General features: G+C 41.3%; 1 protein-coding gene across 1 annotated transcript in view; it reads right to left on the bottom strand.

The window, feature by feature from the left end:
* LOC132958168 (astrocytic phosphoprotein PEA-15) overlaps positions 1 to 15,187 on the bottom strand; it is a 47,494-nt gene extending 32,307 nt beyond the window's left edge. Inside the window, exon 1 of the mRNA XM_061030816.1 lies at positions 14,738 to 15,187. The gene's annotated coding sequence lies outside the window, so the exon portion shown is untranslated. The remainder of the gene's footprint in view (positions 1 to 14,737) is intronic.
* Positions 15,188 to 16,386: the final 1,199 nt, after the last annotated feature.

Raw genomic sequence — 16,386 nt, 5'->3', positions numbered from 1 at the left:
CACTCCATCAGCTGCATATTGTAACACCTTGTAGGTGTAATCATATGTTTTCTATCTGTGTCTCTATTTGATGGACAACTGCACAAACCCACTTTCTCACCTTTTTTTTCGAGCTGTTACCAATGTGTGAACGTTGCACCTTCAGCGATGTTTTTCTTTCCCTTAACGTATCAGCCTTTGTGGTATTTGTAAGTGTGAAGCAGGCAACTTGTTGTTTTGTTCAGCTGCTGTTTTTACTTGTCAAAAGAGATTACACAGAAGGGATAACCCCCACTCAAACGCTTGAGTTTAAAATACTGAACGTTTTTTTGTAATCATCCCCAACCCCCTTCATCTTAAAGTGATAGTCAAAACTGAAACAGATTGTCCGTCAACCATTTGAGAACCAAATGGCTTACCAAAACAGCCCGTTGTCATTCCCAGGTCGTCAGATACAGATGTTTTATCACGGCTTTTGCGTCTTATACGCCCTTGAGCGTCTGTGTGAGATCCATTGAGCTTACCTAACATCAATGTCGACCCATCTGCCGCAATATTAAACCCTCAAAGCAACGATTCCAGCTATCCAGCATGTTGGAGATTAGTGGATGAAGAAGGACGGTCCAGTTGGGTGGCGATTCAAAACGACGGATTGGCCAAACAACCAAGAACTTTCAACACTGGGAAACTGGGGTTCAAGTCATGTGGGGCAACGAAATCCAACACTGGGGTAGTACTTTAACCCACAGCCTTATGTGTTTTTAACCTAGCGCAATTACATTTTTGAACCAAAACAGAGACTTTATCATGATGTTATACTTGTTGAATAACTAAAGATTTCAATAAAATCTGAATTTCAGGGCACCTTAAAACATACACGTAAGGAAACCTTAAGCCTATAACAGACGTACTAAAAAATCCACCGTAGGATACAAAAGAAACACTTCAAAGAGACACTTTAAAAGACGTTTAAACACCTTCGAGTATACTCTCCAAAGACTAAAGGATACCTTGAAATAGATATAAAAGAGTGTCTTTCTAATGGCATCAAAGGTTACATTAAAAGTGAAACTCAAGTGTATTTAAAAAAAGACATAAAAATTGGCCCCTAAAGAGATGCTAAGTGATACTTCAAGGTACATGAGATGCATTGGGGGCACTGCCGGTGATTACATGGGATGTGAATGTTTGAAAGGTGACTGTAAAATGTGTGGTTTTCACAGAGACGAGTAGCTGTGGCATCTTGAATTTTGCTTCCAAAAGGGATCACAATTTAAGGGGCGAGAAAAGGCATATCAACAGATACGTAGAGCTCAGAACTTATTTCGCAGCGCATGACAAATGAGCGCAAGGGCCGCGGTCCGGATGGCCGGCATTCTCCACAGTCGATAATGGGGCTGTAGCCCACTGTAACGCACAGTTCACTGATGCTGGCTCCGCTCCAGATGGAGAGGCAGCGCGGAAAAGGAACAGGATGCCATAACCTCCGCTTGCAACAGTGGACAAGAGACACAGCTGCAGACACACACACATACACATACACACAAGGATGAACAGGCCAGAGCACCCACGCCTGCATCAACCCACATGAATGCTTGCATCTCCCGAGAAACAGACACACTCGACATATCTGCGGAAGCCTATATGTTTTCATGCAACACAGAAAACAGACGCAGGCAAGATCCGCAACATGCATAATGTTCCACAAAATCATTAATATTTGCACACAACCTTACGTAACGCACACTTGCTAGTGTTTGACAATAGAACAAAGTAAAGGTGGCCGTGGTGTAGAAAGTGGTGGAGGAGTGAGAGGAGGAGAAAATGCCTTTTGTTGTATTTTAAGGCTCCATGTGACAAGCCTGGATGTGTTAGAGGATTTGTCGCTGAAAAGTAATAATGTTATTCCGCCTTATTCTCACCCGTTTAGACGAGGAAGCCAGAAAAGCAGAGATGGTTTACTCCCTCAGAAGCTCAGAGAGGGGAAAATGGAGCTCATAACAAGGACTGCACAACTCTCATTTCAGCTTCTCCCTTCAGCTGTTTCACTGCTGCAGGTTCAAATCTCTCTAGCCATATCAGTAAAGTCTGCAAAAAGTCTGGTTTGTTAGGAATGAAATATGATGTAGTCATGGTCTTTGGTTTGTAACATGCCCTGTTGTAATAAAACCAAATAATTTAAAATCACTCTTTACAAAGTTTAACTGAGTACCGAGTTAATTAACACTGCTGCCAATGTTTTAATGTTTAGTAATCCTTCTGGCAATTTTAAATTAATTTTTTCCTTCCATGGATGGGTTTTAGTGTCTAGTCATGCCTGCAACCTTCACGCACACAAAAAGCAAGTGCACATCTGAGACCTTCAGTTACATAATAACAATTCTGTGCCTCTTTGTTATTTTTGCAGGACTCAAAAGTACCTGCAAGTGAGAGAACTTGTATTTTTAGACAGTGTTAACTTGCATTCTGCCTTTTAGCCAACATAAAAAACACACTGCAGCATGGTTAACAATCATGCTTGGAATGTAAGATTCTGACTGACTGGTAAACTGACTGATAGGACATATGGTAACCATTGTTATTTCCCCAAATTCATCGTAAAGGGTTTTATTTTTGTTCATGTAGAAGCACTCATCATAGAGCTTTTAAAGCACAAAACATTAGGGCCCAACAGATAGAAAAAAGGAGGGAAGGGTGGGTCGTAGGCTGAGTCATCTTTAGTTACAGCCATCATCTGAGCCGAAGGGGGAGAAAACACACGTCTGTATCTCCGTACTTGTGAGGACTGTAAATTTAGGCTGTGCGATGTGACCAAACTCGTACACTGAATTCACTCTGTACGCTGTGTTGTCTGTGATACATTTTGTTGGCTGAACTACTCGCAAGATTTCCGTGAAACTAAGTGAAATCAAAAAGTAAACACCCATTGAAAACTGGAGCAGATCTTGGACTTTTGTGTTATCCGTCTTGCATTTCTAAATTAAAGGACCAAAAAAAAACCCAATACCAATAAGTGCCTTTTATTTTCAAGTATTTAGTTTAAAAGTAGAAACTACATAGTGTGTCCACTTGACAAAGAGCTGTTCGGAGGTCTCCCGTTCCAAATGACCCTGTTCTTTGTAATGTTACTCTCCTATTTGTTTGTTTGTGCTGCTCAAAATCCAGCTATGCCTCTCAACACAAAAGCAAAGCAAAGCATTGTTCAGATTACAAAAAAAATAAAAAATAAGAGATTTTGAGTACAATATGGATACAATATTTTTATCATCTCACAATACAAGCCCCAACACAATTAGCATAATGCAATGTCTACACAGACCTTCAAAAGAGAGGACCAGCCAAAATGTCCTCACTTTACAAAAAGGTCCTCGGTCCCCATGTCTAAAACTGGCAATGGTCCTCTTATGAATAGATATATAAGTACGCATACGCACACACACAGACACACAGAGGAGAGGCTACTCTAATGGCAGCTTCCCCCCTATTTCACTAACAGGGACACGGAGTCAAATGGTCAGGGTCTGTGGGGAATCGCTGTCTATATTCGAGGCATTGACCCCTCTCTAACTCACAAACTAACACACACACTCAAGTTGTTCAGTCTAGATGTTTCAGACTCCAGGCGTGACTCAAAATTTCAGATTACTTTGCCTGCTGATCTGCCTCCACCCCTTCCCACTCGCTCTCTCTCTCTCTCTCTCTCTCTCTTTCTCTCAGTCCTCTCTGTTGCTCTATTAGTGGATTGAGCACTCTGGTACCAGGGCGGAAGATGGGTGCAATTCATAGGAAATGAAACTCAGTCAATCATCCCGGCTATGGGGAACATTAGACATCTAACTGGTGTAATTTACCCGCCTGCATTCATCGCCTCTGATATGGATTTCCGTAATAACACAACGGAAGATGAATTCACAGCAGGACTACATGTGCAGTCCTGCTCCACATTACTGATGCGATAACTCCGTCTAATGACTGTTCCTGTTGCAAAGCAGGTCTATTAAGATTTTTTTTTTTTTATAGCCATGTTGCGCTAGGAACCTGTTGACTGACGAGTATTTAACAGCAAGAGCTTCGATGTATTTTGGAAAAATAAAATTAACAGCCAAATGGAAATGCTAGCATGGATGTAGCTTCCACTCACTAACAACGGTGGCCTGTACCTAGATGGTAATAAGCTCAAACTGTGCCTCGCGCTAATAAATATGCTCATAACAACCATGCTAACACAGATGTCTGAAGGATACAGCAGTCAACATCATAGTCGAACGTGTTGCATGGTAGCATGGTAATTAGCATTTAACACAAAGTATAAATGAGGCTGATGGGTATCTCAAATGATGGGTGTCATATTCCATAAATTACATTATTTAATCTTAGTTATTTGTGTTTTTCTAAATCATTACAAACACATGTGAAACAAGGAATTACAATAACATTGAGTAGTAGTAGGCTATCATCATGAAAGATAGCTAATTAGCATCTTGGTTACAGTTTGTTTCTAGTGTTACTTTAATCAAAAGAGTTGCTTTGATTCAATCGCTGCTCATTTAAGGGAACCAGCAAAGACTAATTTCTTTAATTACACATCCTTGTACTGTAATTGTGCAACTCGATGCCGCGTGAGGCCTTTTAAAAGACGCATGAACAAAACGCTGCAAGTACAATTTACTCTATCTACCCAACCTGTCAGGAAAAAAAAACAACAGAAGACCTCGTGTTAACATGAGCAACAAAGCAGCGCCATGATGACTAAGAGGGTTTTTTTTTTTTTTTGTGTGAAATGAAGGGCAAATACAGTAGCGTGTGAGTCAGTCTACTCAATTTTTACACAGCATGACTCGAAGTGTAAAAGGCTTTCATATAATTAAGAAAACACAGATGATGGATGACTGGAAGCACATTTGAAAAGTGACGACATTTTGAATCATTTTGAGCATGGGGTTAAATATTGCTAATGATACATAATTAGTTGGCTAACTAGGTAACATTTTTAAACACAAATACCATCACTAAATACCATTTCTTAACAGTTGTAAACTATTTAGGTTTGTTGCAGATGTATCATTGCTATACATATACGTTCATGGTAAATAAAGCTGCTTTTTAAAGGTATCAAACCTCACTACCTCCTACGGGGAGAATCAAGTATTATACTTAAAAAAATAAAAAGATTAATGAAGATATTCCACTTGAAAAGAGGGAGCATGCAAGTACTTTCAACTTGGTCAAATTTGATTAAACTAATGAATAAGAAGACGTTTCACACCTTGAATTTAAAGTGTTGTAAAAAAAACAAAAAAAAAAACAAAAAAAACGGGAACCTAAAATGTGACCAGGTTGAAATTAAATGACTTTGTGGCTTGTTGCTTCCCTCAGGTTTACGAGACTCTGTGAAAAAGGTCTGATGTTGATGCTTTGAGTCGTGCCTTTGTGAAATGGTACAATGCATTAGTGCGACTGCGGCCCCTCCAGCTCTGGGTAGGTACACAGGTCCCCAGAGGATTACGTAAACCTCATGTACATAGAGCGAGTTTGACGCCTGCATCGCATTTTATCAGTGTGAGTCATGGAGAGAGGGTACACGTTGGATTCGTGCATGAACTGTGTCGGCTTTTTCATCTCTGTGGTGGGGAGGGTAACCCTTTTCCTCGGGCTTTTTGTTTTTTTAACCACGCACACAGCTGCATGAGCACAGAATCCCGAGCACAAGGGATGGAGACGCAGGTAATGACGTTAAGGCAGGCAAAGACACTATCTGTTCTTCAGCTGATAAATTCAGGAAGCAGACAACTTTTTGAGATGCTTGGCACAGATGGACGTCTGTGACTGCTGCGTGAGGGAGAAACAAACAAACAAACAAACAAACAAACAAACAAACAGCAGTAAAAGCCAGAAAACAGGTTTTTAAGATAATGTTAAAGGCTTTACATGCAATTTTTTGATCCAGCAGATGTCGCCCTTGAGCACCAGCATGAAACCAAAACAACTCGCGCTGCATTGTTGTGTTAGCATGCTAATGCGAGCGATCTTTATTATGCTCTTATATTAATAACTTCCAAAATTTAAAAAAAAAAAGGCTAATCAGTCACTCCCTGCTAAGTGCTAAAGAGGTTTTTTTTTATTGGGGCAGAGGAAGTCACCTGTTGGACAAACTCTGATTTGTTTTCATTGTCAAACATGAGAGACAATGTTGGCATTATGGGAATCAGAAGAAGTTATGAAACAACATCAGTATCAGCCCTGTTTTTCACAATGAGTGCATCTCTAGTTTGTATATCTGAAGCGCAGTGATGTGCAGTGATTTATTAAAAAAAAAAAAAAAAAAAATCCCCAATACCACAGAGGTTAAGCCTTTTTTTCCCTCTGTCTCCAGCCGCATGGATACAGTAAAAAAAAAAAAGATCTTATCCCTCCAGCTTGGTTGCGTGGTAGCTCGGTTGCTGTGCTACAAGCGACGCCTACACCACCTCAAAGCTTCTTTTAAATGCTGTTTATCTGCCCTGTGTGGTTTTAGCATCTGTGCTAACACAACATGCTGCAGAGTTTTTTTTCACATTTCTATTCAGGGGCTGAGCATAAATGCATCATGAGGTATAACTTGAGTGTGTTTATTTGCAATTGGTGAGTGATTCTGTGGATTTCATTTAGACATTGAGGGGTTGTTCTTTGCTTTAATACAGTTGTAGAAGTGTTTCGTAAAGCCCAATCTGTCTGACTGGCAGCTTTTTCACAGTGGCCACAATAATGGATGAAATGATTCACACATACACACACAAAAAAACTGGAATACACACATACAGTACTGTACACCTAAGCCTTCACAGACGGGCAGAGCCACACAAACAAGAACAGTACAGATGGGCTGACGCGCACATTCACACACACACACACACACACACACACACACACACTCTGTTTAGCGCACTTTGATTCAAGCCGTTCCCCGTCATCCGTGTGCATAATCTACTCTGCCGCTCGACTCCAAATGAAATGCCTCAGTGGGTCTGATTGGATTTGATAAGAGCTGATTCGATAAAGCAGGAGGGGGGCAGGTGGATGCAGCGCTGCAGTGTGTGTTTGTGTGTGGATGTTCAGGTGTTGCCGGATACACGATTGCAGAATTTATCCAGCTGTTTCCCCCGACTTGTTTCCCCGTGTAAATCCAGCGTAAAAACCCCGCTGTTTCGATCAAAGTTGTTGAAGTCTAATAGAAAACATCACGAGGCTGGATGTTCTGAAGTCAGCTGCTCCAGAGAGGCTCTTCAGCCCCTCGCAGTGCTGTTGTTGCTGATGCATTCATCGAGGCTTTCTCATCTGCATCAACACTAACTTTACCATTTTAGGTCAATTTCCGAAAGTAGCTTTTCAGGCGAGCCACTTATTTCCAGTAAATTCAGTAATCTGAGAAAATAAACCTGTGGTGCATTCAGGTGTCAGCAGGAAAGTCCAGTAACTGAGTTTTAATGGTTGTGTTCATTTGAATTTAAAATTGGTACTTTTAAAACAATGGAAGTGGTGTTGTTAGAAAATGCTACCATACTGTTCTCATAGGGACTATTTCTTTGGTAGAAAGACGTTCTAAAACTCTTCATCTATGCAGCTTGGCACAAGCTAAAGTACTGTGGTATAAAACCAAGCCTGAAAGAAAAACAAATAGTACACTTTGGGAAGTCTTCAATACATTATTTAAATTAGAAGTTTCTTTAAAAATCATTGAATTCGACTCTTTTACAGAGTTGGAGGCCAAGAGCCTTACAATTCAAATTCAAAATTTAAAAAGGTACAGTAATGAGAAAATTGGGTTAGTAACAATTGAACTGGAGAACTAACTTATTTACCAGTTTTGGTTGTTATCGTGCGATAGGCGAGGACTTATAGCCTGTGCTGTTTTGGTTTGAATCTGGCTGCTAAAGTAAGCGTTGTAGCTTAAAGTCTTTATATGTGATTATTCACACTTAAATATAGAAATCAAGTATATCCTCTGAAAATAACTCTGTGAGTCATGACTGTCTACAATGGGTGTGACACCCGAGTCCCACTGTCTGTGATGTTTTCAGAGTTTTCAGAGTCCTATCTTCAGTTTGTTTACATCGCCAGGACGGCCAGCTGACTCCTCCCCTCGTGTATAAAAGTTGTTTAATTGAGGGACTAGAGAAAAGAAGAATAACATACTGTACTCACTGCTTAACTGTGTTTCTAGATCACGCTCATTTCAGGTAAATTTACATGCAGTGTGAAGATACGAGCATAATAAAGATCGCTAGCATTAGCATGCTAACACAACAATGCAGCGCAAGTTGTTTTGGTTTCATGCTGGTGCCCAAGGGCGACATCTGCTGGATCAAAAAAATCACATATAAAGCCTTTAATCAATTTTAAATTTTAGCAGAGAAGAATAAATAAACATACATAAATCGATTTTTTTGTCCCGCCTCTATAATATGACCATTTGTGATAAAGCAAACGTGAAGCATGGAATAAAAACCAGTGATGTAACTGGAAATGTGGACTTCCCCTTTAAAGGCATGACTTCCTTTTTTGCTGAACAGCCGATCATCCATGTTTTGTCCGAGAAACAAAACAATAAACTGTGTTTCATGTGGACGTTTTTTTAAACAGTGGGGGTGGTACGCTCGACTCCTGGAGCTGGTTTCACTGCGGACCTGAATGCGAGTCCTGGTCATAGATCATGAAAAAACAACAACTAGAAAACAGAAGACTTTTTTCTGTTTTCCTGTCCTGAAGAATCAATCCCTCTGGACAGCTGGAGGTTGTACCAGTGTCTCGTTCAGAATGAACTTGCTGTGATAATGCGTGGCTTTGTGTACAATGACGCAGCTAAAAAACAAGAAGTTATTTGACTAACAAATGAGGTTCAGCTCCGAGTGCTCCGAACTGATGATTCATATCATTGCAGCCTTTTTAATACAGTTAGGGCCAATGGGAAAACAAGTCTCTGAGATCATTATTTTAAGAAGATCAACAGTTTGCTCTGTGTATGAGAATGGATAATGTTCAGTAAACAAGTTGTTATCATGTAATGATCGGGTAAATGATCACTCGTATCGCACGATTACAAAGGCAAAATAATTTGAAACTAAATTTAGACTTTGAGACGTCCATTATTGTTTTTTCCTTCCTTCCTTAGCTTCTTTTAAATAATAATCCCTCTTTTATTTTCTCTGCTGTTTTTATTCTCTTTTCTTTTCCCCTAGAGAGAATCATCCAGAGCAGCAGGCTGTTTTTCATAAGAGACAATTTGCTATAGAGAAACAGCAGACCTGGGGATGCTGTAATCGACCAATCAAAAACAAGAATTTAAAGGTTGCATATTATGCAAAATACACTTTAACATGTTTCTCTAGTCTGTCTACAAACCCCCCAATGATGAGAAAAGTCCATCCTCTCCGTCTTTTGCCTGCTCCACTTTTCAGAAAATGTGTGCTCAAACAGGCCGTTTGGAGATTTTCCCTTCATGACATCACAAAGGGCAGTAGCCCCATCCCCCAGGTGGGTGACACTCCCACAGCTAGGTGTTTGTTCTGCCCTCTCAGTCTGCCTTCTCACCGTAAACAATAGGACATGGAGCGAGAAAGCCTGAGCCACCCAAGCCCTTCCAGAGTGAGGGGGCGTGGTCAGACACAGCTCACTTGCATATTTAAAGCTACAGACACAGAAACAGCCTGTTCTGAGCAGGGCTGAAAACGAGGGGTTTATAGACATGATCAAATACAGGATCAGAGTGAATTTAGAACAAGAAACTTCACAGACACGTTTTAGGGAGCTCTAAGACTTACTTAAACTTTTTAAAAAGGAGGAGAATATGTGACCTTTAACACAACTGGGTAATGCTCTATCAAAAACACAGGAACAGAGAAAGAACATGAATATTTCATTAACCCCAGAGAGGATTTTTTTCACTCTCACTCTGCTATTTACACGGAAAATGCACATAATGCACCAACAAGATCCTATGGACCATTTACTGAAGGAGCGATGTCAGAGTAATGGGACAGCACACAAAAGGGCCTCAGAGTTAACGGTTTGGTACCTTGCTCAAAGGCACCTCTCCAGCTGCCAAGATTACAGAAAGAGTTATTAATAGAAAATAATTTCATATACTAGAAAACTTTCAGATTGTTGTTTGAAGGTGTTACACATGAAGAGGATTCAGAGCATTATACAAACTATTGTATTATTTATAAAAAAAAAGGTTGGCATCTGTTCCACTAGAACACATTCAGTTTGTTGTAACCCCAAGATCCGTTGCTCGTTGCTGTCCAGAACATTTTGTGTTTGTTTACATTTTCCCTGACCGAGTTAGACGGTAGCATCTGCTCCACCAGTGTAATCTGTAAATGGATACCTACAACAGAGCCCTGGAAAAAAGGAGGCGGCGGCCGAGCGGGAAGGCGATGTAAGCGAGCCGCCTTAGCGCAGATTAAAAAAAAAGGAGGTGATGTAACGTGGCCGACTGACATGGCGACCTCGCTGTAACTCGTAGCTTCCTGACATCCACATGGAGAAAAGTAAACAGGCGGAGGCACGGGGAAACAAAAGGCAGGAATGGCGTTCTCTCTCTGTGTGCGCCAGGAGACACATGAGGGAATTTACTGCTGCAGGAAGCCATCTTTTCAAGAGCCACGGGGAGGCTGCTCTGCTGAACACTCACTTGCTGTTTTTTCAGTATTTGTCCTGTTTGTCCAATTTGCTTTGTTGACACGCCGCATTGACATTACTAACACTGGGTTTTATTCAATATGAAACGTTGGCCCGTCAGCATCTTCGGCACCTGTATCTTTTTCTTCAGAGGCTTTTGTACACTCGCAACAATGCGGCGCTATAGTCAAACTTCTCTCCAAACGGGGACAAGGACTCACTTTTTAGTGCTCGTAAGAAAACAACAGAACAAAGGGAGCTACTCTGAAGGCATTGAAGGATGTAATGTTATAAAATCATACAAAGTTTATTTATTTATTTTTTTCCAAGGCTCAGTCTAAGAGTGTAAAAAGCTTTCAGGACTTAGATAATGGGAATGAAAGACTCTCGTTGCTCCTTGAAGAGGGCCAACGCCAAATGCAACATTACATTTAAAGTGTTTTTTGTCACTACTGAAACTTTTTTTTTTTTGATCAAAAAACAAACAAACAAATTCCTTCCAAATTCCAAATTTTGCATGGTTGATATAATCACCCGTACCGGTTCTGTGATGTTTCACGCCAAATGAAAGCAAAAGTGGGTAAAGAGGAAACAGATCACATGATGGTGAGTACAGTTTTGTCTGCGAGAAGCTTTGATTCCTCTTTGTGGTTGCAGAAGTCCATGATCAACAACAGACATTAATGTTGGGCTAAAGCTCTACCTCGCAGACTTTGGTGGTTCCACCTTGTTCCTATGGTTACGGTGAGCTAAACAGTCAATATCCGAACATCTGATAATTAACTGCTTGCTGGAAAGAAAAAGCAGTAATCAAAACGGTCATGTTTTTCCTTTGTTTTGATCGTTTAACCAGTTTCTTCTTCTTCTTCTTCTTCCCGAAACAGTGTTTGACTCAGCGCCTACAAACACTCGACCACAAACATTCCCTTGGCGGCAGCCTGGGGACAACCGACACCACAAACACACACACACACACACACACACACACACACACACACAAACACACACAGGAAGTGAACCCGAGAGAGGAAGCTCATTTTTGCTGCGCTGCCCAGTTTTCTTACCCCCCCGCCCTTCTGTCCGAGAAGACAGATCGATATGTATCAGAGAGGAGAGGAGACTGGCTCCCAAAAAGCTGAGTCAAGGCACACACACACACACACACACACACACTTTGTACCAACACATGTAAAACACCTCTAAATTTGACCTTAATCATAACTTGGTCTTGTCCCTGAATCAATTTCTTAACCCTGAACAACGTCCTTTATGGTTCAGTGAAACAGTCCGCACTTTCCAACTAAATTTATCTTCACATTCTACCAAATATTACAGACGCTTCAGAGAGAGTAAAAATACTCTCTCACTCATTCTATGACTAGAATTCACCATGGACTGTATAAAAAAAATGGACAACAAGACAGCTTACACAAAGTGACGCCAAAACATTTTAGCTCCTCGTACTGACTGATGGAAGTAGGATAGGATAGGATAATACTTTATTGATCCCCAGAGGGTAAATTTGGGCGTTGCAGCAGCAAGACAGAGAAAGAAGTTATAGTACAAAAGTAACCTCCAATACCTGACCTTCAAATCTGACCTCTAAATCTGACCACCGAGACCTGACCTCCGAGACCTGACCTCCGAGACGTGACCTCTGAGACATGACCTCTGACAGCTGATCTCTGAGAGTTGACTCAGCGAGACACAGAGAGATGGTGACGATGACGATTTAAAGACTGTTAAATGACGAAGAGCTACGTTAAAAAGTACAGGTAATAAGCCCCGCCTCCTCCATGATAACAGATTGGAGGGGGACATGGGATCGTGTTGTTTGATGCTACGATAAGTGGGGAAGCTGCATGTATGACATTCACGTTTACAAATGCGATTTTTATGTATTTATTTAGAGATATGACGGGGGAGAGAGAGAGAGAGAGTGGGAAATGACAAGCGGTATCCGAGCAACAGGTCGGATTAGAAGTCTACAGGGGCGCAGACGCTAACCACAAGGCATCCTCATCATTTTAGCATTTTATTGGGACGTTTATGTGTGTTTTTATGTACAGCCAATGAGAATGTACTGCTATAGCTGCGATTTAAAGTGACTGTCCCAACATAAAAAAAAAAAGTTGTCTCATCTTTTATTTTGCTGTTCTGGAATTATTTATCAGCATGTAAAATGTGCACGCTGCGGACGGATGACATGACCGGAATGCAACACAACAGGAAATGGACTGACAGCTGTCGTGCTGTTTAAGACATTCTAGTACTGTAAATGTTCAGGACACAGGAGAGGGAGGCTGATTAGATGCAGGCATGACATCTAATGTATCTCGAGAGCTTTCTAGATCAGCAGCAATTTCACGACGATTGATTCGCCCTGCAAGTCATTTGCAAAGCTCCTGTGTTGATTTTGGCGACCCCCTGTGGACAAAGTGGGAACTTGTGTGTCGATTTGCTGATCTTTCAAACATTAGGTAGTTATCTCCGCTGTTTCAGACATGAAAAAAATACCAAATGTAAATCTGATGGTCTTGTTTGCTTTTGTAGCTCATAAAGAGGCATTAATAGTCTTTTTAGTTTGTTTGCTAACAGCGCTAAAAACTCCTCACAGGAGATTTAAGCAAAAATGCTAATTCATCTTTTTTTTTCTTCTTCTGGTCAGAACAAACAAGAAACTGGATGACACACCCTTGGGCTCTGCATCCAATTTTGGAGGATTTTTTCATTAGTTTGATGTTAAAATTAGCATTAGCTTCAATGCTACTTATACACAAAAATGGGCTAATCAGGGTTCTTTGTTACCCTCAAACATATGAAAACACTCTCACTCAAAATGGCCTTTACAGCTTTATTTTTTACTTCAACCTTTCTACTTTATTAATTTGATGTGTTTAAGCGTATTTTGAGCAAAAATGTAAAAGCACAATTTCTTGACCGTACAAAACCGACCAACTTTGCCCGTCCTTTAAAACTATTAGGAGGTTGGATAACAGACAAAACAGGGATACTAGGAGACGTCCGAGTCACACCCCCCCCCCCCCCCCCCCCTCCCTCTCCTTGCAGCTGCATACAAACATGTTGGCAGGCCTGTTACATCCATTCATAAAAGACCCTCTCCCCTTTCCCCATCCGTTTACACACACAAACACACACACACATCCTGACACACGCAGCCATCCGGGACGGTCACAGGTGGTCACCGCTGGTTTCTAATCTCCCCTTTCCTCTTCCTGGATACTGGGAGAGTGTAAAGGCAAGCACACTGCTGATAATCTGATAGAGCTGCAGTTATCTTTTTTTTTAATACAGACACGGAGGGGGCAGTAAAAGCATCGCCCACACATCGGGGGGAGTAACACAATGAAGGAAAAAACATGATATAAATAAAGTTATATTCAAAAAGAGATGTAATACTGCCACATCACTTAGTTACCTCTCTGACCGAGCAGCATGAAAAGGACAGTTAAGATACTTGAATGCCTTCAGGGACACTAAAGGAAATCCAATTAGCTTAATCAATGGTGTGTTAAATGCCCCTCTTGAGGATGGGAAATTCCCCACTCAACCATTCAAAAAGGTCACACTTATGACTGAGGGGTGTCAAATCGACAAGACGCGGCACGTGGTTTTGTTACTTCACAGACACACAAAAAAAATCGTCCTCAAGTTTTTATTTTTGTGATTTTTTTTTTTTTTTTTTTTTTACAGCTATTCTGCATCCACACAACAACATGTTCTCCCAGAGTTTACACAGCAGATTAACACACCCCTGAGGGACTTGAACGCCCCGTTTCTTCAACTCCTGCCATCCTCTGTGACTGTGAGCATTTGAAGGCAGCATCAAAAAAAAAAAGCACATTTTTACAGGCAGACTGTGAAGTGGCACCATGTAACGGTATGTGAGGAGAGAAATGATCCATATCTATGAATGGAGGAGGCTGACTCACTCACAGCTCGGTCCCATTAATGAACGACACCCTTGAGAATTGTTTTTGTCTTAAAGAAATAGTCCCCCCCCCCTCTCTCTCTCTCTCTCAACACTTAAAACAAGCAGCAAGAAAGAAAGGAGTTAAAAAAAAGAAGATGTACTCACCCTGAGCGCAGCAAATATGAGTCAGCTACAGACAGGGAGAGATGCGAGTGTCTACGGGAAGATAATCTCCTCTGGATGTCACAGAAAAACAGCTCTGTGGGGGGGTGGGGGGTGGTGGGGGGGGGGGGATGAATGTCGCTTTTTTTTTGGAGAGGAAAAACGTTCTGCAAAGGAAACGAGAAAAAGTCCACTCTTGTCCGTTTCTTGTTGTTCAGTTGTAGTTTTTTTTTTTAGTGTTTCATGAGACGAGGCCGTGATGGGGGGGGTGGGGGGACACACGGTGTGTAGAGGAGCTGTCAGTCAAGTGTTTGGAGAGAATAAAAAGAGAAATGGTAAAAGGGGTAAAAAGGAAGGTGTCGTGACTCTTTCCGTAGCTCTCTGTGTCCCTGTGCTGCTCCGCTGTCCGGCTCGCTCTGTCACCGGCTGCTGAAACGTGGAAACGCCTTTTCCTCTCTCTCTCGACCACACACTCTCTCTCTCTCTCTCTCTCTCTCTCTCTCTCTCTCTACCACACACACACAAACTCTCTCTCTCTCTCTCTCTCTCTCTGTCCCGGTTAAGCACGCTGTCTGATTCATCCACAGATCGTCTATTTAAAAAACGATGGCTCACTCTCTCAGTAGCTACACCAAAAATGCAACGACTGCAGGAGGGTCTTCATCCCCCCCTAAAATCTTTTTTTTTTTTTTTTTTTAACTTTTACTTGTACCCAAAGTAAATTAAAGGCTTAATATGTGATTTTTTGATCCAGCAGATGTCGCCCTTGAGCACCAGCATGAAACCAAAACAACTCGCGCTTATTATGCTCGTATCTTCACACTGCATGTAAATTTACCTGAAATGAGCGTGATCTAGAAACGCAGTTAATCAGTGAGTACAGTATGTTATTCTTCTTTTCTCTAGTCCCTCAATTAAACAACTTTTATACGCGAGGGGAGGAGTCAGCCGGCTGTCCTGACGATGTAAACAAAGTGAAGATAGGACTCTGAAAACTCTGAAAACATCACAGACAGTGGGACTCGGGTGTTACACCCATTGTAGACAGTCATGACTCACAGAGTTATTTTCAGAGGAGATACTTGATTTATATTATATTTAAGTGTGAAAAATCACATAGAAAACCTTTAACAATGAAAATATGTAGGCTATTTGTTAAATCCGTCATCGATGTGGTATATGTAAAAAACGATATGTAACATAGGCTACGTCCACTTTAAGTTGTGATGTTAAAGTGACACGCAGTGATGATAACATTTGGACTTTTGGATCTCGGAGCTAGGAATGACGTCACACCCGAGTTGACCGCCCAGTTGCGAGTCGGTCAACCAACATGGACGCCTGTAGGAGAAGGCCTTCAGGCGTCCATGTTGGTTTAGGTTTTAGGTTTATTACGTGGCTTTGATTTAATTGATTTTTGGCTCTCTTGATGCATGTTCTGGATAAACTTTTGTTAAAGCAAAATTACCGCAAACTCACACAATCAATGTACCAAACCAGCACAAGAGTACTGGTTGCACTTGACCCAGGAACTTGGGCGGTAACAGGTTCATGCTGTGCACTGTGCGGCATTCATTGGTGGAGGGGTTGAAACGGCTTTCAGCAGTAATTCTGCAAACTGTACATGGCTCGCCCTCTCAACGTGTTGGCCT

This window comes from Labrus mixtus, chromosome 23, assembly GCF_963584025.1.
Source record: "Labrus mixtus chromosome 23, fLabMix1.1, whole genome shotgun sequence".
NCBI classification, from domain to species: Eukaryota; Metazoa; Chordata; class Actinopteri; order Labriformes; family Labridae; genus Labrus; species Labrus mixtus.
This window is presented reverse-complemented; position numbering and strand designations above follow the sequence as displayed.